The 20,467-nt window shown below is 45.0% G+C and overlaps 1 protein-coding gene across 3 annotated transcripts in view; it reads left to right on the forward strand.

Moving 5' to 3' along the window:
- RAB7A (RAB7A, member RAS oncogene family) overlaps window positions 1–20,467 on the forward strand; it is a 72,561-nt gene that overhangs the window by 18,050 nt on the left and 34,044 nt on the right. The window contains exon 2 of one of the 3 annotated variants that reach the window (XM_082639176.1): window positions 12,193–12,297. The exons of the other annotated variants lie outside the window; for them this stretch is intronic. The gene's annotated coding sequence lies outside the window, so the exon portion shown is untranslated. The remainder of the gene's footprint in view (window positions 1–12,192; window positions 12,298–20,467) is intronic. 3 annotated transcript variants of the gene reach the window in all.

Below are 20,467 nucleotides of genomic sequence, written 5' to 3' on the forward strand. Positions count from 1 at the left end.
GCACAGTGTCTGTGGGAAACCGAGCAGTTCAGTGAGTAAAGTGCAAGGCGTGGACGGTGCTGAAAGGTTTGCAGGGGGCCAGTCACACAGGGTCCCAAAAGCCCAGTAAGGAACTGGGACTCGCCGGGCAGGGGATGAAAGCTGGCGATGGATTTCAAGGAGAGCAGCGCTGGTTGACCGCGCATTGGGCTGCTTAGCGTAAAAAAACCAAAACTGGGGAGATTAAGGGGTGCAGCAAGATCCCCAGCCCGTCCCAGTCCTCCTCTTGCTTCCCCAGCTGTGCTCTCAGGGTGTGGCACGAAGCAGGAGCCTCTCTGATGGTCAGATGCAGACTCACGGGCAGGGTCACTGAGCGTTGAAAGGCTGTACACACAGCGCTTGTGGGGCCGAGCAACGTTCCTTGGGCTTCCCAGGAGCCCACGGGAGCTCCTAGATGGACATCTGACACACAGATTCACCACCTAAAATGGAAATACCGGGTTCCTGGGAATGTGGAACTTACTTTCTAAAAGGCACCTTTCCATCGTCCCCTCCATCTCTCTGGGCTGCTGTGTGTTATCAAGCCTCCTCCCTGTGGACCCCCCAGGATGTCTGGCTCGTGCGGAGCTCCCCTAGAACCTCAAGCTGCTGAACAGGCCATGCTTTGGTCAAGCCTCTTCGAGGGGCTGCTCCATGCCACTGTTACAAAAAGGATAAATCACAGTAGAATACAAGTCCCGTATTATAGTCACGGAACTCTACTATACAGGAAAGTGACCCCAAGCCTCTTTGGGGGGGCACACCCCCTATCACTTCTCTGACTCCTCCCACAGGCTGGTTCATGGTGCTTTGTTATCCTATAAAGAATCTCTTGCTTGTAATGAACACAGGCTGCGTCCTCTGACATAAAGCATACCAGTGTTTTCTTAGGTCATTTTTTCAAGGTAATAGAAATAAAAACAAAAATAAACAAATGGGACCTAATCAAACTTACAAGCTTTTGCACAGCAAAGGAAACCATAAACAAGATGAAAAGACAGTTACGGACTGGGACAAAATATTTGCAAACAGTGTGACTGACAATGGCTTAATTTCCAAAATGAATAAATAGCTCACACAACTCAATAACAAAAAAACAACCCAATCAAAATGTGGACAAAAGACCTAAATAGATGCTTCTCCAAAGAAGACGTACAGATGGCCAATAGGCACGTGAAAAGATGCTCATCGCTAATTATTAGAGAAATGTAAATCAGAACTATAATGTCAGATTGGCCATCATCAGAAAGTTTACAAATAACGAATTTTGGAGAGGGTGTGGAGAAAAGGGAACCCTCCTACACTGTTGTGGGAATGTAAATTGGTGCAGCCACTATGGAAAACAGTATGGAGGTTCCTCAAAAAACTAAAAATAGAATTGCCATATGATCTAGCAATCCCATTCCTGGGCATATATCCAGACAAAACTCTAATTGAAAAAGATACGTACACCCCAAGTGTTCATAGCAGCACTATTTACAATAACCAGGACATGGAAGCAACCTAAATGTCCATCGACAGATGAATGGGTAGAGAAGATGTGGTACATATATACAGTGGAATACTACTCAGCCATAAAAAAGAATGAAATAATGCCATTTGCAGCAACATGGATGGAACTAGAGATTATCATACTAAGTGAAGTCAGAAAGAGAAAGAAAAATACCATATGATATCACTTACATGTGGAATCTAAAATATGACACAAATGAAACTATGAAACAGAAAGAGACTCACAGACATAGAAAACAAACATGGTTACCAAAGGGGAAAGGGAGTGGGGGAGGGATAAATTAGGACTTCGGGATTAACATATATTGTACAAACTACTATATGTAAAATATATAAATAACAAAGTTCTGTATAGCACAGGGAACTATATATTCAATATCCTGTGATAAACCATAATGGAAAAGAATATAAAAAAGAAGGTATAGGGCTTCCCTGGTGGCGCAGTGGTTGGGGGTCCGCCTGCCGATGCAGGGGACACGGGTTCGTGCCCCGGTCTGGGAGGATCCCGCGTGCCGTGGAGCGGCTGGGCCCGTGAGCCATGGCCGCTGAGCCTGTGCATCCGGAGCCTGTGCTCTGCAACGGGAGAGGCCACAACAGTGAGAGGCCCGCGTAACGCAAAAAAAAAAAAAAAAAAAAAAAAAAAAGAAGGTATATATATATATATATAACTGAGTTATTTTACTGTGCAACAGAAATTAACACAACATTGTAAATCAACTGTACTTTAAGAAATAAAATAATGTTTAAAATAAACCTTCATGCTGTGGACTTCATGGAAAAGTGCCTGGAGGCTGGAGGAGCTCTGTTAATTTTTTTTTTTAAGGACCTTGATGGCCCCCTGGGCAGCATCACTTTAGTGAAGTTACCTTGGCCAGTGGTTTTGAGGAGCTTTGAACAGTCCATACGAGCCGCCTTGTCAGCAGGGAGGCTTCAGTGAGGCCCTGCATCATGGTCACCTGCTAAGTACACTAACTCACGGTATTAACCAGCAACGCTACCTATGCTAACGTTGGTAACTACCTCGTTTTATTGCAGTTTGCTTTCTTGCGCTTAGCAAACACGCATTTTTTTTTTTTTTTTTTTTGCTGTACGCGGGCCTCTCACCGTTGTGGCCTCTCGCGTTGCGGAGCACAGCCTCCGGACGCGCAGGCTCAGTGGCCATGGCTCACGGGCCCAGTCGCTCCGCAGCACGTGGGATCTTCCCGGACCGGGGCACGAACCCGCGTCCCCTGCATCGGCAGGCGGACTCTCAACCACTGCGCCACCAGGGAAGCCCCAAACATGCATTTTTTAACATCTTTATTGGAGTATAATTGCTTTCCAATGTTGTGTTAGTTTCTGCTGTATAACAACGTGAATCAGCTGTATGTCTACATATAGCCCCATATCCCCTCCCTCTTGAGCCTCCCTCCCACCCCTCTAGGTGGTCACAGAGCACCAGGCTGATCTCCCTGGGCTACGCAGCAGCGTCCCACGAGCCATCTATTTTCCATTTGGTCGTGTATATATGTCAGTGCCACTCTCTCATTTCGTCCCAGCTTCCCCTTCCCCACCGTGTCCTCAAGTCCATTCTCTACGTCTGCGTCTTTATTCCCGTCCTGCCACTAACTAGGCTCATCAGTACCGGGTTTTTTTAGATTCCATATATGTGCGTTAGTATGTAGTATTCATTTTTCTCTTTCTGACTTACTTCACTCTGTATGACAGACTCTAGGTCCATCCACCTCATTACAAATAGCTCAGCAAATACGCATTTTTTACAAAGTGAAGGTTTGTGGCAACCCTGTGTCGAGCAAGTCTGTCAGTGCCATTTCTCTAACAGCATTTGCTCCGTTCAGGTCTCTGTCACATTTTGAAAATTCTCAAAATACGTCAGACTTTTTCATTATTATTATATTTGTTATAGTGATCTTTGACCAGTGATCTTTGATGTTACTGTTGCAAAAAGATTACAACTCCCTGAAGCCTCAGAGGATGTTTGGTAGTTTTAATAATTAAGTATTTTGAAATTAAGGCCACGTACATTTTCTTAGACGTAACACTATTGCACAGTTAATAGGCTACGGTGTAGTGTAAATATAACTTTTATATGCGCCAAAAAGTTTGTGTGCATGTAAAGACTTGCTCTGTGGCTGTATTCACTTTGTTGCAGTGGTGTGGAACCAAACCTGCAACGTCTGAGCTGCCTGCATACTACCTGCGCTAACCAACTACAGTAACAATGCTAAGTATATTCACAAGACTAACTATGCTAATGATACTAACTAAATAAATAAAAATTTTTTATTTCGAGGAAAAAAATGAGCTAAAGATCAAATAAAGATTATCGGTAGATTTCTCATCAGAAACCTTGGAGGCCAGATGGCATGGCTTTGATGTATTCAAAGTATTGAAGGGGAAGGCTGTCAATCAAGAATCCTATATCTGGTAAAACTGTCCTTCAGAAATGAGGGAGGAATTAAGACCCTCCCAGATAAACCAAAGCTGAGAGAGTTCTTTAGCACCGGACCCGCCTGCGAGGGGCTCGTCCTACAAAAGCTGGTGCTGTTGTAGCTGGTGTCAAGAGAGTCACGTACCTAAAAATCCAGTTGTTAATCCTTGGTGGGGGGGCACACAACATAAAGATGTAATTTTGTAACATCAGTAAGTGAAAGGGAGGTGGGTCAGAGTTGTCTAGGAACAGTTCTTCTATGTTTCTTTTTAATTAATTTATTTTATTATTTTCGGCTGCGTTGGGTCTTCGTTGCTGCGCGCGGGCCTTCTCCAGCTGCAGCGAGCAGGGGCTACTCTTCGCTGTGGTGTGCGGGCTTCTCATTGCAGTGGCCTCTCTTGTTGTGGAGCATGGGCTCTAAAGCGCAGGCTTCAGGAGTTGTGGAGCACGGGCTTAGCTGCTCCGTGGCATGTGGGATCCTCCTGGACCAGAGCTCGAACCCCTGTCCCCTGCATTGGCAGGCGGATTCCCAACGACTGCGCCACCAGGGAAGCCCTCTTGTATGTTTTTGAAGTTAAGCTGGTATAAATTGGCCTTATACTGTTATTAGGATGTCAAATGTAATTACATGATAACCAGAAAAAAAGAAGAGCCATGGAATATACGCAAAAAAGGAAATGAGAAGGGAATTAAAATGTTTCACTATAAAAAATCAGCTAAGGACAAAAGAAGATAGCCATGCAGGAAATGAGGGGAAAAAAGCCATAAGGCATATGAAACACAAACAGGAAAATGACTGAAATAAGTACTTCGTTATTAGTAATTCCTTTAACTGTAAATGCATTAAACTCTCCCGTCAAAAGACAGATTGGCAGATTGGAGAGGAAAACATCTATCTACTTGCTGTCCACAAGAGACTCACTTTAGAGTCAAAGACATAAAAATGTTGTGGGGTTTTTTTGTTTGTTTGTTTTTGCATTACGCGGGCCTCTCGCTGTTGTGGCCTCTCCCGTTGCGGAGCACAGGCTCCAGATGCGCAGGCTCAGCGGCCATGGCTCATGGGCCCAGCTGCTCCGTGGCATGTGGATCTTCCCGGACCGGGGCACGAACCCGTGTCCCCTGCATCGGCAGGCAGACTCTCAACCACTGCGCCACCAGGGAAGCCCGATAAAAATGTTTAATGTGAAAGAGTGCGGAAAAGATCCATGCAAATAGTAACCAAAAGAGAGAGCGACTATACTAATCTGAGGTAAAGTAGATTAAGTACAGCAAGAAGATAAAACAGTGAAAAACGTTTACACACCATTTGACAGGCCATCAAAATATATGAAGCAAAAATTAACGGAACTGAAGGGAGAAGTAGTTTGACAATAATACTGAGTGACCCAGACAGAAGATAAGTGAGGAAAGTGGAGGACGTGAATGACACAGTAAACCAATTTGATCCAGCAGACACACGCACGACCCTATCCACCACCAACAGAACACGCATTATTCTCAAGTAGACATGGGTCATTCTCCATGATAGAATATATGTTGGGCCATAATTTAAGTCTCAGTAGGTTTTAAAAAGTAGCTTGTCATACAAAGTACCTTTGTGACCACAAAGAGATGAAGTTTAGAAATCAGTAACAGGAGGAAAACTAGAAAATCCAGAGATGTGTAGATGTTAAATAACACATTCTTAAAGAACTAATGGGTCAAAGAAGAAATCACAAGAGAAATTTAAAAATATTTAGGGACAGGGAATTCAGTGGCAGTCCAGTGGTTAGGACTTGGTGCTTTCATTGCCACAGCCCGGGTTCAATCCCTGGTTGGGGAACAAAGACACCCCGCAAGACATGCGATGTGGAAAAAAAAGTTTTTTAGGGACAGATAAAATAAAAACAACAAACTAGAGCTTATGGGCCATGGGACTTCCCTGGCGATCTAGTGGTTAACACACTGTGCTCCCAATGCAGGGGGCATGGGTTCGATCCCTGGTCCGGGAACTAAGATCCCGAGTGCTGTGTGGTGTGGCCAAAATAAATAAATAAAAATATAAAAATAAATAAAACTTACGGCACACAGCAAAGAAGTGCTAGGGGGGAAATTTATAACTATAAATGCTAACAAAGATTAGTGCAGAAAACCCTTTAGATTGACTAAGAATTTTAAAAAGGCTCATATTACTAAAATCAGAAATGAAAGTGGGGATGTTACTACCCATTCTATGAAAAAAAGGATTATAAGAGAGTCTTAGGAACACTTGTACACCAACAAATTGGATAGCCTGGATGAAATTGACAATTTCCTAGAAGCACACAAACTGCCAGAACTAAATAGAAAATAGAAAATCATACTTGTTAAGCTAGGAGATTGAATCAGTTATCATAAACCTCCTGACAAAAGCCCTGGATCTGATGGCTTCACTGGTGAATTCTAACAGACATTTAAAGATAACACCAATTCTTCTCAAATTCTTCCCGAAAATTGAAGAGGGGGGAAGATTTCTTAACTCATTCTATGAGGCCAGCATTGCTCTGATACTAAAGCCAGACAAACATTACAGAAAAGAGAAAACCACAGAGTAGTATCTCTTATGAACAGTGATGCAAAAGCTCTTAACAAAATACCAGCAAATCAAATTCAGCAGCATATTAAAAGGATTATATACCATGACCAAGTGGGATTTATTCCTGGAATGCTAGGATGGTTCTACAACCAAACAGCAAGCATGAATACACTGCAGTAACAGAATGAAAGGGAAAAAAACCATGTCATCTCAGTTGATGCAGAAAAAGCCCTTGACAAAATTCAACACCATTTCACAATGAAAACGAAACACTGGGAATAGAAGGAAATTATTTCAACATAATAAAAGCCATGTATGAAAAACCCACAGTGAATGTTGTACTCAGTGGTGAAAGACTAATACTTTGTCTTCTAAGATCAGGAACAAGGCAAGGATGCCCACTTTTACCCCATTCTATTCCAAACACTACTGGAAGTTCTAGCCAGAGCAGTTTGGCAAGAAAAAGAAATAAAACATCCAATTGGAAAGCAAAGAGATACATGGTATAATACGTGGAGTACCTTAAAGATTTCATACCAAAAAATTAAAAAACTAAAACCTGCTAAGAGCTTATAAACTAGTTCAACAAAGTTTCAGGATACAAAGTGAACACACAAAAATCAGCTGCATTTCTTTTTCTTTTTCTTTTATAATTAACTAATTTATTTATTTTTGGCTGCTTTGGGTCTTCGTTGCTGTGCTCAGGCTTTCTCTAGTTGTGGCGAGCGGGGGCTGCTCTTCGTCCCAGTGCATGGGCTTCTCGTTGTGGCTTCTCTTGTTGCAGAGCACAGACTCTGGGCGCGCGGGCCCAGTAGTTCTGGCACACGGGCTCTAGAGTGCAGGCTCAGTAGTTGTGGAGCACGGGCTTAGTTGCTCTGCGGCATGTGGGATCTTCCTGGACCAGGGCTCGAACCTGTGTCCCCTGCATTGGCAGGCGGATTCTTAACCACTGTACCACCAGGGAAGCCCAGACCTAAATCTTAAAAAAAAAAAATTTATTGAAGTATAGTTGATTTACCATGTTGTGTTAATTTCTGTTGTACAGCAAAGTGACTTCGTTATGCATATTCTTTTTCATATTATTTTCAGTTATGGCGTATCACAGAATATTGAATATAGTTCTTTGAGCTATACAGTAAGACCTTGTTGTTTATCCATTCTATATATACTAGTTTGCATCTACTAATCCCAAACTCCCAATCCATCCCTACCCCCCCACCGGCAACCACACATCTGTTCTCTATGTGCGTGAGTCTGTTTCTGTTTCATAGATATGTTCATTCATGTTGTATTTTAGATTCCACATGTAAGTGATATCATATGGTATTTGTCTTTCTGACTTACTTTGCTTAGTATGGTAATCTCTAGATCCATCTGTGTTGCTGCAAATGGCATTATTTCATTCCTTTTTATGGCTGAGTAATATTCCACTGTGTGTGTGTGTGTACACACATATACATGTATATATACACACATACACCCCCCCACACACACATCTTCTTTATCCATTCATCTGTCGATGGACATTTAGGTTGTTTCCAGATCTGGGCTATTGTAAATAATGCTGTGATGAACATAGGGGAATGTATCTTTTTGAATTAAAGTTTTGTCTGGGTATGTGCCCAGCAGTGGGATTGCTGGATCATATGGTAATTCTATTTTTAGTTTTCTGAGGAACCTCCATACGGTTTTCCATAATGGTTGCACCAACTTACATTCCCACTAACAGTGTAGGAGGGTTCCCTTTTCTTCACACCCTGTCCAATATTTATTATTTGTACACTTTAAAAAATTATATGGATGTGTCGGGTCTTAGTTGCGGCATGTAGGATCTTAGTTGTGGCATGTGTGCTCCAGAGTGCTTAGGCTCAGTAGTTGTGGCATGCGGGCCCTCTAGCTGTGGCATGTGGGCTTAGTTGCCCCACGGCACGTGGGATCTTAGTTCCCCGACCGGGGATTGAACCTATGTCCCCTGCATTGGAAGGTGGATTCTTAGCCACTGGATCACCAGGGAGTCCCTTGTAGCCTTTTTTTTTTTTTGCCTGCACTGGGTCTTCGTTGAGGTGTGCAGGCTTCTCTTGTTGCAGAGCACAGGCTGTAAGCACACGGGCTTCAGTAGTTGTGGCACGTGGGCTCAGTAGTTGTGGCACATGGGCTCAGTAGTTGTGGCTCATGGGCTCTAGAGCACAGGCTCAGTAGTTGTGGCTCATGGGCTTAGTTGCTCTGCGACATGTGGGATCTTCCCAGACCACGGATCAAACCCGTGTCGCCTGCATTGGCAGGTGGATTCTTTTTTTTTTTTTTTTTTTGCGGTATGCGGGCCTCTCACTGTTGTGGCCTCTCCCGTTGCGGAGCACAGGCTCCGGACGCGCAGGCTCAGCGGCCATGGCACATGGGCCTAGCTGCTCCGCGGCATGTGGGATCTTCCCGGACCGGGGAACGAACCCGTGTCCCCTGCATCGGCAGGCGGACTCTCAACCACTGCGCCACCAGGGAAGCCCTGGCAGGTGGATTCTTAATCACTGTGCCACCAGGGAAGTCCCCCTTGTAGACTTTTTTTTTTTTTTTTTTTTTGCGGTACGCGGGCCTCTCACTGTTGTGGCCTCTCCCGTTGCGGAGCACAGGCTCTGGATGCGCAGGCTCAGCGGCCATGGCTCACGGGCCCAGCCACTCCGTGTCATGTGGGATCTTCCCGGACCAGGGCACGAACCCGTGTCCCCTGCATCGGCAGGCAGACTCTCAACCACTGCGCCACCAGGGAAGCCCCACCTTGTAGACTTTTTAATGATGGCCATTCTGACCTGTGTGAGGTGGTACCTCATTGTATTTTATTTTATTTTATTTTATTTTATTTTATTTTATTTTATTTTATTTTTTAATTTGGCTGCACCAGGTCTTAGTTGTGGCATGTGAGATCTTTAATTGCAGCATGTGGGATCTTTAGTTGCGGCATGCAGGATCCTTTAGTTGCAGCATGTGGGATCTAGTTCCCTGACCGGGGATCGGACCCAGGCCTCCTGCATTGAGAGTGCAGTCTTAGCCACTGGACCACCAGGGAAATCCTCCTCATTGTAATTTTGACTTCCATTTCTCTAATAATTAGCAATGTTGAGCCTCTTTTTATGTGCCCGTTGGCCACCTGTATTTCTTTGGAGAAATGTCTGTTTAGGTCTTTTGCACATTTTTTGATTGGGTTGTTTTTTTGTTATTGAGTAGTGTGAGCTGTTTGTATATTTTGGCAATTAAGCCTTTGTCAGTTGCTTTGTTTGCAAATATTTTCTCCCATAGGTTGTCTTTTCGTTTTGTTTATGGTTTCCTTTGTTGTCCAAAAGCTTGTAAGTTTGATTAGGTCCCATCTGTTTATTTTTGGTTTTATTTCTGTTGCTTTGGGAGACTGACCTAAGAAAACATTGGTATGATTTACATCAGAGAATGTTTTGCCTATGTTCTCTTTTAGAAGTTTTATGGTGTCACGTCTTATAATTAAATATCAAAGAAAACTTTGAGGGACTTCTGTGGTGGTCCAGTGGTGTTAAGACTCCATACTTCCACTGCATGGGGTGTGGGTTTGATCCCTGGTTGGGGAACTAAGATCCTACACGCCACGTGGTGTGGCCAAAAAAAAAAAAAAGAGTTGAAAATGGGGATATTTCAAGAGATGGATTCAGCAGTGATTTTGTGGATATGATACCAAAGGCACAGGCAACAATAGAAAAAAAAAAAAGGTAAATTAGACTTTATCACAATTAAAAACTTTTGTGTTTCCAGGGACAGCATTAGGAGAGTAAAAAGTTAGCCTACAGAATGGGAGAAGATGTTTATAAATCATACATCTGATAAGGTTTAATATTCAGAATACATATTTAAAGCTCCTACAAGTCAACAACAAACAAGCAGTTTGATTAAAAATGGGTTCAGGGGCTTCCCTGGTGGTGCAGTGGTTGACAGTCTGCCTGCCGATGCAGGGGACACGGGTTCGTGCCCCGGTCCGGGAAGATCCCACATGCTGCGGAGCGGCTGGGCCCGTGAGCCATGGCCGCTGGGCCTGCGCGTCCGGAGCCTGTGCTCCACAATGGGAACGGCCACAACAGTGAGAGGCCCATGTACCCAAAAAAAAAAAAAAAAAAAATGTGTTCAGTACCCAAATAGATATTTCTCCAAAGAAGATATAGAAATGGCTGATGCACACACAAAAAATACACAGCATCACTAGCCGTTAGGAAATTCAAAACACGGATTATGATGGCTCTTATTTTTAAAAATGCAAAAACTGTGTTGGTGAGGATGTAGAGAAATTGGGACCCTCGTGTATTGCTGGTAGGAATGTAATATGGTGCTGGAGTTGTGGAAAGCAGTGTGGTGGTTCCTTAGAAGATTAAACAAAAGTGCTGTATGTCCTGGCACTTAGGTGTATATACCCACAAGATTTGAAATCAGGATCTCAAACAGATACTCGTACACTATTGTTCACGGCAGAATTATTCACAACAGTCAACAGGTAGAGAGTGCCCGTGTGCTCATCAAGTGGTAAATGGATAAGTCAAATATGGTATCTAGATACAGCGGTGTATTATTCACCATATAAAGGAATGAAGTTCTGGTGTGGGCTGCAGTGTGGATGAATCTTGAAATGAAAGCATGCCAAGTGAGATAAGCTAGACAGGAAAGGACAAATACTGTATGACCCCACTTACAAAAGCTATTTAGATAAGGCCAATTCAGAGACGGAAGGTAGAATAGAGGTTACCACAGGCCGGGGAAGCAGGAAGTGGGGAGTTATTGCTTAATCTGCATAGAGTGTCTGTTTGCCCTGATGAAAAAGTTCTGGAAATAGGTAGTTGTGATGGTTGCACCATAGGGTGATGTTCTTAACACACGCAGAAATTAACATCAGTATCTTCTCTTCAAACAAGTTCCTTCTCCCAAATAAAACCCAGACAGCATCTTAACTGACAGATCTCTGACCTTGAAATGTGATTTTGTAGTTACGTCAAGGTTGGTAAACAGCAGTAGGGAAACTGAGAACCTCTATTCTAAAGCTGCTGTCCTAAGTCGACCACGCGTCACCACCTCGTAGTGTGTCCGGCAGCACTGCGTGGACCTGTGCAAAAGCACACAAACCTGACCTACTTACAGACTGTCCGGCCCTTTGCCTTTTCAGCGTGGTACTGGTGTGTTTCCACCTTGAGTTAGTGTTTGACAGTGATATTCCTAAATGTTATCCGAAGCAGGCTGTGCATCGGTGATCTTCTGAGACATGTGGATCTTTATTTTGCCAGAATCTTGCCAGCACAGTTTGAGTCCCTTTAAACCTATACTTCAGTAATAACCTGTGGATAGTAACCTTTGAAATGGAAGCAGAGTGTTTGGAAACTTCTGACATCCTGTTCTTTAGCACTTCCTCCTCAGCCTAAGGAGCTGGGCTTTTGCCTGAGCCCTGCAGTCTGCTGGGTTTTCACATCTACCTGGTGTGATGGTTAATTTTGTGTGTCAACCTGACCGGGCAAGGGATGCCCGGGTATTTGCCTAAAGCATCATTCTCGGGGTGTCTTTGCCGTGTTTCTGGATGAGATTCACAGTTGAATGTGTGAACTGAGCAAAGCAGACTGCCCTCATCCAATCCTGGGAGGCCCAATTAGAAAGAGAGGCTGAGGAAGGGAATTCACTTTGTCTGCAGGTTTTCTCTGGTCTTCCATCTCAGACTGGATCTGACACCGCCAGCTCGCCTGGTTCTCAGGCCTTCAAACTGCAGATCGTGGGACATCTCGGCCTCCATAATCACGTGAGAACTTCCTTACTAAATCTAAGTACTAAATCTCATGTATGTATTATATAATCTCATGCAGAGTTACATAAACGTAATCTCATATATATGAAGTTTTTTTTTTTACAAACAAAAAAATTTTATTGTAGTTGAATTTTGTGTAAATTTCTGCTGTACAGCAAACTGACAGTGATACGTTTATGTATACATTCTTTTTTTTAATATCTTTTTTGGAGTATAATTGCTTTACAGTGTTGTGTTAGTTGTTGCTGTATAACAAAGTGAATCAGCTATACATATACATATATCCCCATATCCCCTCCCTCCTGTGTCTCCCTCCCACCCTCCCTATCCCACCCCTCCAGGCGGTCACAAAGCACTGAGCTGATCTCCCTGTGCTATGCAGCTGCTTCCCACTAGCTATCTGTTTTACATTTGGTACTTGTATATATGTCCAAGCCACTCTCTCACTTCGTCCCAGCTTACCCTTCCCCCTCCCCGTGTCCTCAAGTCCATTCTCTATGTCTCTGTCTTTATTCCCGTCCTGCCCCTAGGTTCTTCAGAACCTTTTTTTTTTTTTTTAAGATTCCACATATATGTGTTAGCATACGGTATTTGTTTATCTCTTTCTGACTTAATGAAGTTTATTATTTTTTTATTATTATTATTATTTTCCGGTACGCGGGCCTCTCACTGTTGTGGCCTCTCCCGTTGCGGAGCACAGGCTCCGGACACGCAGGCTCAGCGGCCATGGCTCAGGGGCCCAGCCGCTCCGCGGCATGTGGGATCTTCCCGGACCGGGGCACGAACCCGCGTCCCCTGTATCGGCAGGCAGATTCTCAACCACTGCGCCACCAGGGAAGCCCAATGAAGTTTATTTTTAACAACAGATTTTAAATATCACTTAAAGGTAACTGGTAAAACGTGGGCTTGTATATGGTGTCAACAGAACCATTAGGCTCTGTTCTTTCATCCTAATGTTTCTGTTTCTCTGGAGAACCCTAACTAGTACATCTGGCGTTAATAGAGTTACTCTTCCTAGAGACAGGCCCCAGAGCATCATTATGCTGATCTTTTCCATACCTCTGCTTCACAAGTACTTCTTACAATTCAGGGACCTAGTCTGATTTGAGAATGGCCATATGTACTCTGACTGGCAAAAAGTTCATTGCAGTCGCCAAGCCAACAGGCTTTTTTTCTTTTTGCGGTACACGGGCCTCACACTGTTGTGGCCTCTCCCGCTGCGGAGCACAGCCTCCGGACGCGCAGGCTCAGCGGCCATGGCTCACGGGCCCAGCTGCTCCACGGCATTTGGGATCCTCCCAGACCGGGGCACGAACCCGTGTCCCCTGCATCGTCAGGCGGACTCTCAACCACTGCGCCACCAGGGAAGCCCCAACAGGCTTTTTTGATTGGTAAGTCCTTTGAGTCCAAGTGGGGAAGTTCATCCTGGAACCAGAAGAGAAGTGTGAGGTAGAAGTGAAAAGCCAGTGAGAGCTGTGGGCAACACGGGGGCGAGAAGATGGGACTAGCGGTAACTCTGAGACCGTTCCCAGTCTAGCCCTTGTTGCAGGAACAAGGCAGAACCACGTCGTCCCCACTGCCTGTCCCACAGTGACTTCAGGTGAGGTGCAGACCTCCGTGAAGCCTTTCTCGTTTATAAGGTGCCTTTACCGATTTGCCTATGGGATGAGCCCGGCAGCCCTAGGAGGCGGGCAGGAAGTCCTCCTACAACGAGGAAGGAAACTGAAGTGCAGATATGAAAATTCATCATCACCCCTACCCCCTTATTCTGTGTTGAGAGTTTCTTTTGATTACAAAAATTATATATGCTTGCTATTTTAAAACTCCAGAGGAGGCGAATTTTATATATATGTATATGATGTCAGTGTCCTGTACACTCCTCATATCCTACTCTTAGGAAGAAGTCTTGACTATATCCTTGTGACCTAGCACATACCTTCCTGTTTGCTTACCAAGTGTCTCGTTAAACCGAGCTCGAGACATGGAGACTAGCCCAGTCATCTTTGTACCTCTAGCATTTCCCTCAGTGCAGGCGCTTGGGAAGTCAGTCTGTTCCAGGGTCACCAGACTCTGAATAGGCCTTCTGCACCAAGGCCTGTCTGTCCAAATTGACATGACCTCTGAGCCAGCAATCCTTCATTTAGATTTTCAAGACTTGGTTCTATACAGTAGATTCCTCTTCTGGAAGAATGGGGCACATCTACTCTAGAGCAAGAGCTGTCAAACAACAGTCCTGTTTTAAAAAATAATTTGAGTTTTAGGTAAACTTCAGGAGTAGGGTCTATGTATACAGAACTCAGTGTATTGAAATAATAATCTGAATTACTGCCTGAAAAGTGGTCAGGCATTTAAGATTTCATTTCGGTTGATGCCTGTCGACCCGTGGCGTCGTCCTCATGAGCAGACACTGACTGTGTTCCTGCTTTGCGGCAGCTGCGGGGCCTTTGCCTTGCCGTATCCCCCCCTCCCTGCGCTTGGCCGCCCGTATACGCCCAGGTTTTGCCGGTCACCTTCGGTAAGATTTAAAATTTCTTGTTGAGGGAGATCAGCTCGGTGCTTTGTGACCGCCTGGAGGGGTGGGATGGGGAGGGTGGGAGGGAGGGAGATGCATGAGGGAAGGGATGTGGGAACAGATGTATATGTATGACTGATTCACTTTGTTATAAAGCAGAAACTAATAAAAAGAAAAAAAAAATTTCTTGTTGAAAATAAACTTCATGGTACTTAATGCCATTGACTATACACTTAAAAACGGTTAAAATGGTAAATTTTATGTTATGTGTAGTTTACCACATACATTATAATAAAGTAAGAGTGCTTTCTATAACTTTATGCTAATAAATTCGAAAACCTGGGAGCTGAAAGTGATGGGTCAGTTTGTTCTAGACGGCAGGTACGTTTTGCTGTGTGAAGATTAAAGGTGAAGAGGGCTAAGGGGGAGGGACAGGGGAGGGGAGATGGACACTTGAAGGGTTTCTGTTCACTCTTCCCCAAGAATTAGAAGGAACGTTTACCAACGTTCATTTCCTTTCAAGCCTTTCTCCCGCCAGCACAGTAAACTAAGCAAACCATGTCGTTTGTTCTTTATTACAGACCTCTCCCACACTTTTTCTTAACTTTCTGAAGTGTTCCACACACACTCCTCTAAAAACAAGAAACAGAAACGGGAGGGAATTATATAGTGTCCTGAAGGATTACTGAAATCTGATTTAGTAGTGAGGGCCTTTCTGGCTTGAGGAGGGGTGTTTCCTAGTGCAGCACACCTAAAGTTCTTTGGAAGGTTCTGCTTGAGGCATTTCCCTGATGGGTCTCACAGGTCCTGGGGGCAAGGGTTAGAAGCCGTTTAAGCAGAGGATGATCTGACCAGAGATGGTGCCCTGGTAATTCTGTGTCAGGGAGCCACCCCTCTCATGTGGGGTAGCTGTCTGTTTTTAAAATGTTCGATTATGAAAAAGTTCCAAATATATGAAAAGTAAATAGACTCATATAGTACATGAACGCACACGCTCCTACCAAATTTCAGCCGCTAACATTTTATCTGTTTTATCTGCATATTTGGTTGAACAAATACAAAGTATATGACATCATGACACTTCACCCATAAATGCTTGAGTCTTTTCATCAAGAATGTGGTCTCCTTTCCTCCCCCCCCTTTTATATCGTTACCTTTAACTTTGACAAGCTCAAGCTAGGTGTCCTAACAGAATGTTCCACACTTTAGTTTTGGCTGGTTTCATCCTTTGATGTTGAATGTGTTTCTCTAGTCCTGGTACTTCTTGTGAGCTGGAAGTGAGATCGGAAAGCTTGAGTGAATTTGGTTATACAATTTTTGTGTGTGTGTGTGTGTGCGGTACGCGGGCCTCTCACTGTTGTGGCCTCTCCCGTTGCGGAGCACAGGCTCCGGACGCGCAGGCTCAGCGGCCATAGCTCACGGGCCCAGCTGCTCCGCGGCATGTGAGATCTTCCCGGACCGGGGCACGAACCTGTGCCCCCTGCATCGGCAGGCGGACTCTCAACCACTGCGCCACCAGGAAAGCCCTGGTTATACATTTTTGACAAGAATACTTCATAGTGTCTGATCATCCCACTGTTAGTGAAGATGAGTTTACTCACTGTATTACAATGGTTGCTGCCATATTACTGCTCTTCCTCCCTAACGTTTGTGACTACTAAGTGATCCGCGAGGTAATATTTTGGCACCATGTGGATCTTTAGTTTTCCACCTACCTTCACCTGTACGGTATTAGCATCACTGATGATCTTGACCTGACTTTTCTTGTTTTCATTGAGGATTACAAAATGATTTTTTAAAAAAATTATTTATTTGGGGCTGCATTGGGTCTTCGTTGCGGTGCGCAGGCCTCTCATTGCGGTGGCTTCTCTTGTTATGGAGCATGGGCTCTAGAGTGCAGGCTCAGTAGTTGCAGCACACGGGCTCAGTAATTGTGGCACACAGGCTTAGTTGCTCTGCGAGATGTGGGATCTTCCCGGACCAGCGCTCAAACGCGTGTCCCCTGCATTGGCAGGCGGATTCTTTACCACTGCACCACCAGGGAAGGTCCAAAATGATTTTTTAAAATTCTATTTCAGTCATTCCTTCTGTATTCCTTCTACTCTCTTATTATTTATTTATTTATTTATTTACTTACTTGCTTATTTATTTTGCGGTACGCTGGCCTCTCACTGCCGCAGCCTCTCCTGTTGCGGAGCACAGGCTCCGGACGCACAGGCCCAGCGGCCATGGCCCACGGACCCAGCCGCTCTGCGGCATGCGGGATCCCCCCAGACCAGGGCACAAACCCACGTCCCCTGCATCGGCAGGCGGACTCCCAACCACTGTGCCACCAGGGAAGCCCTACTCTCTTTTTAAAATTAAAGTAGTTAATTTACAATGTTGTATTAGTTTCATGTGTACAGCAAAATGATACAGATATATATCTGTCTATTCTATTTCAGATTGTTTTCCATTATAGGTTATTACAAGATACTGAATATAGTTCCCTGTACTATACAATAGGTCCTTTTTTTTTTTTTTCTTTTTTTTTTTCTTTTTTTTTTTTTTGCGGTATGCGGGCCTCTCACTGTCGTGGCCTCTCCCGTTGCGGAGCACAGGCTCCGGACGCGCAGGCCCAGCGGCCACGGCTCACGGGCCCAGCCGCTCCGCGGCATATGGGATCCTCCCAGACCGGGGCACGAACCCGTATCCCCTGCATCGGCAGGCGGACTCTCAACCACTGCGCCACCAGGGAGGCCCGGTCCTTTTTTTTTTATCATGTATTCCTTCTACTGGCATTCATGTGTTAAAATTTTTTTCCCACTTGTCAACTGGCAAGCTTTTTTCCAGTTGTACAATTCCTTTTTTCCCCCATAAATTTATTTATTTTATTTATTTATTTTTGGCTGTGTTGGGTCTTCGTTGCCGTACGCGGGCTGTCTCTAGTTGGCGGCGATCGGGGGCTGCTCTTCATTGTGGTGCACAGGCTTCTCGTTGTGGAGCACAGGCTCTAGGTGCGTGAGCTCAGTATTTGTGGCTGTCAGGCGCTAGAGTGCAGGCTCAGTAGTTGTGACACATGGGCTTAGTTTAAGCTCCACAGCATGTGGGATCTTCCCGGACCAGGACTTGAACCCGTGTCCCCTGCATTGGCAGGCGGATTCTTAACCACTGTGCCACCAGGGAAGTCCTACAATTCCTATTAAAAAGGCAGGATACACTAATTGTTTTTCTCTAATCATGGGCTTTCAGAGTGAGGAATTATTATATGAAATAATTTTCATCAGAATTTACACTTTGTAACATTTTTGGTAGCTGATTATAAAGTCATGACTGCAGAAAGGAATCATATGATACATATAGTTCAGTCTTACGCTTGCTGTCCTGATGAGTATCCTGTCTTCTGCTTCCCATGACAGTGTTTTCCCAGCGCTTCTTGGTATATCCTACTTTATTCAGCAACTGGTGGTTATTCAGTTTCCTTGATTCCAAAGTCGTTTGTTAAACCCCTGGTCTGGATCCTGTCCTCTGGGGTAATGCAGTTGGGCACACGTTTACTGTGTATTGAGGCTGCCAGTGGTTGAGTGCCTTTTTTCAGTGCAGCACATCAGAGTTCATGTGACGTTTTGCGTTTGTCTGTATAGGTAGAGGGGCCAGTTGAGAACCTAGAGATTTCTTCACGTTAGAAGGTGTTCCGGTGTTATTTGGGTTGGGTTAGGCAGGATAGGTGAGTAGGTATGAGAAGCAGTGATGGTGAGGAGGGGCAGGAAGGTCATTCCAGTTAAAAACATGTCACGGCAGAGTCCGAGGTAGATGAGTCGAGGGCGCTGGAAAGGGACTGGATCTGGAGAAGTGGGAAGCTGCAGGCAGGAGCCTGGTGTGCGGTCAGGGCCATCACTACACTGCTCCTGGTTCCCGTGGACTGGGTGGAGGGTTCCTGGCAGCCTCCCAGGAGAACCTGGGGAATCCATGTCCCGCCCAGCATGGTGACGGTGAGACATCTCGTGATTTCTCATCTCTTCTCCGTTTTTGACTTTTTAGTCCTGGGGGCGCAGATCATTTTGCTTACTTGTAGTTTGTTCTCTGTTCATTGGTTGATGCACGTTTGGATGTGTGATTTGGAGTTGTACTTCAGCACAGGTGGACTAGCTGGGGCTTATTGGTGTCCCTGAGGGCTGTGTGTGTTTGTTGCAGATGCTTAGTTCTTGATTAGACTCTTGCTGCTGTTTCTTGTGTCTTTAAATGTTAAGAAAGGATATATCTTACTTTTAAGTTTTGTATTTGGTGGAAGATTCCCTAAGTCATGGGGCTCATCTCAGGAAGATGGGTGGAGACTAAAATAGGTTCTGTAATTGAGCCGTCACAGGACAAGGAGCCCCGCAGCGTGCTGAGTTGGAGAACGTTGTCCTGGATTACTTTCACCAGGACCCAGCGGTAGCTCCGGGACTTTGAGAAGTAGAGACGCGTTGGTCTCTGGCTCGTCTGCCTCTGCATTCTCGTATCTTCTCAGGAACACACGCGCCTGTTACAGGGTTAGGAATTCAGTGTAAGGCCCCAGGAGAGCAAATGACTTGCCTGGACTTGCACAGCTAGTAAGTTGCAGAGCCGTGCTTTGAAGCAGAGGCTTCAGGTCCCAAGCCCTTGGTTGGTCTCTCATCCCCCAAGTTCCTCCTGCATGTGAGTGAGGAGCAGATCTGAGCCCTTTGGGGGGAAGGAGTTGGGAATGTGCCCCTGGAGCCACAGCGTGCTGACTGGCCTCTGTGTGACCCGCTGTGGACTAGTAGGAATCTTGTCGCTCTTCATGTGCTCTTCAGAGTATGGTGTTTTTGCCTCTGAAGATGAACCAAAACGCTTAAAACTTTTTTGGAAATGCTGGCTGTTTAAGTCTACGTGATGGGTCTTCTGTTGTTGTTTTTGGTTTTGGGGGGCTGGGGGGCGAGCGGAATGCAGGATATTAGTTTCCCGACCAGGGATCGAACCTGTGCCCGCTGCAGTGGAAGCATGGAGTCTTAACCACTGGACCACCAGGGAAGCCTCTAGGTGATGGGTACCGTTAAAAGATAATTTTCAAGAAAATGTAAGATCATGACTGTCATTTAAATATGAAATGAACAAAGAACAGACATACATGGAAGTTGGTAATGTTGCAGGGAACCTGCAGATGGACACAAAACTGGCTTTTCCATGGTGGAAGTTTGTCCAGATAGAATTTGTTTGTGTAGATAAGAGCCATTTGTTCTCCCATCATTCCTACAACCTACAGTTGGTCAAGGGCAGTGAGACCCCAGAGTGAAATAGCCCAAGGAAGTGATCTAGAATCAAGAGTCTAAGTAGTGCATCATTTCCCATTGGAGGCATCCCATACTTTTTTTGTTTTTGTTTTTTTTGGCTGTGCTGGGTCTTAGTTGCAGCACGCGGGATCTTTAGTTGCGGCATGCGGGATCTAGTTCCCTGACCAGGGATTGAACTCGGGCCCCCTGCATTGGGAGCGCAGAGTCTTAACCACTGGTCCACCAGGGAAGCCCCCCCATACTCTTTTTAATTGCAAGTTTCCTTACAGCATATGAGTTGATAATGCTATTCTCTCTACTTCTTTCCTTTCATGTTAAAATTTTTGAACACTTGTTTTAAAAATGTTTTTGCTGGGCTTCCCTGGTGGCGCAGTGGTTGAGA

Source organism: Mesoplodon mirus (genome assembly GCF_964341445.2).
Source record: "Mesoplodon mirus genome assembly, chromosome: 12".
NCBI lineage: Eukaryota > Metazoa > Chordata > Mammalia > Artiodactyla > Ziphiidae > Mesoplodon > Mesoplodon mirus.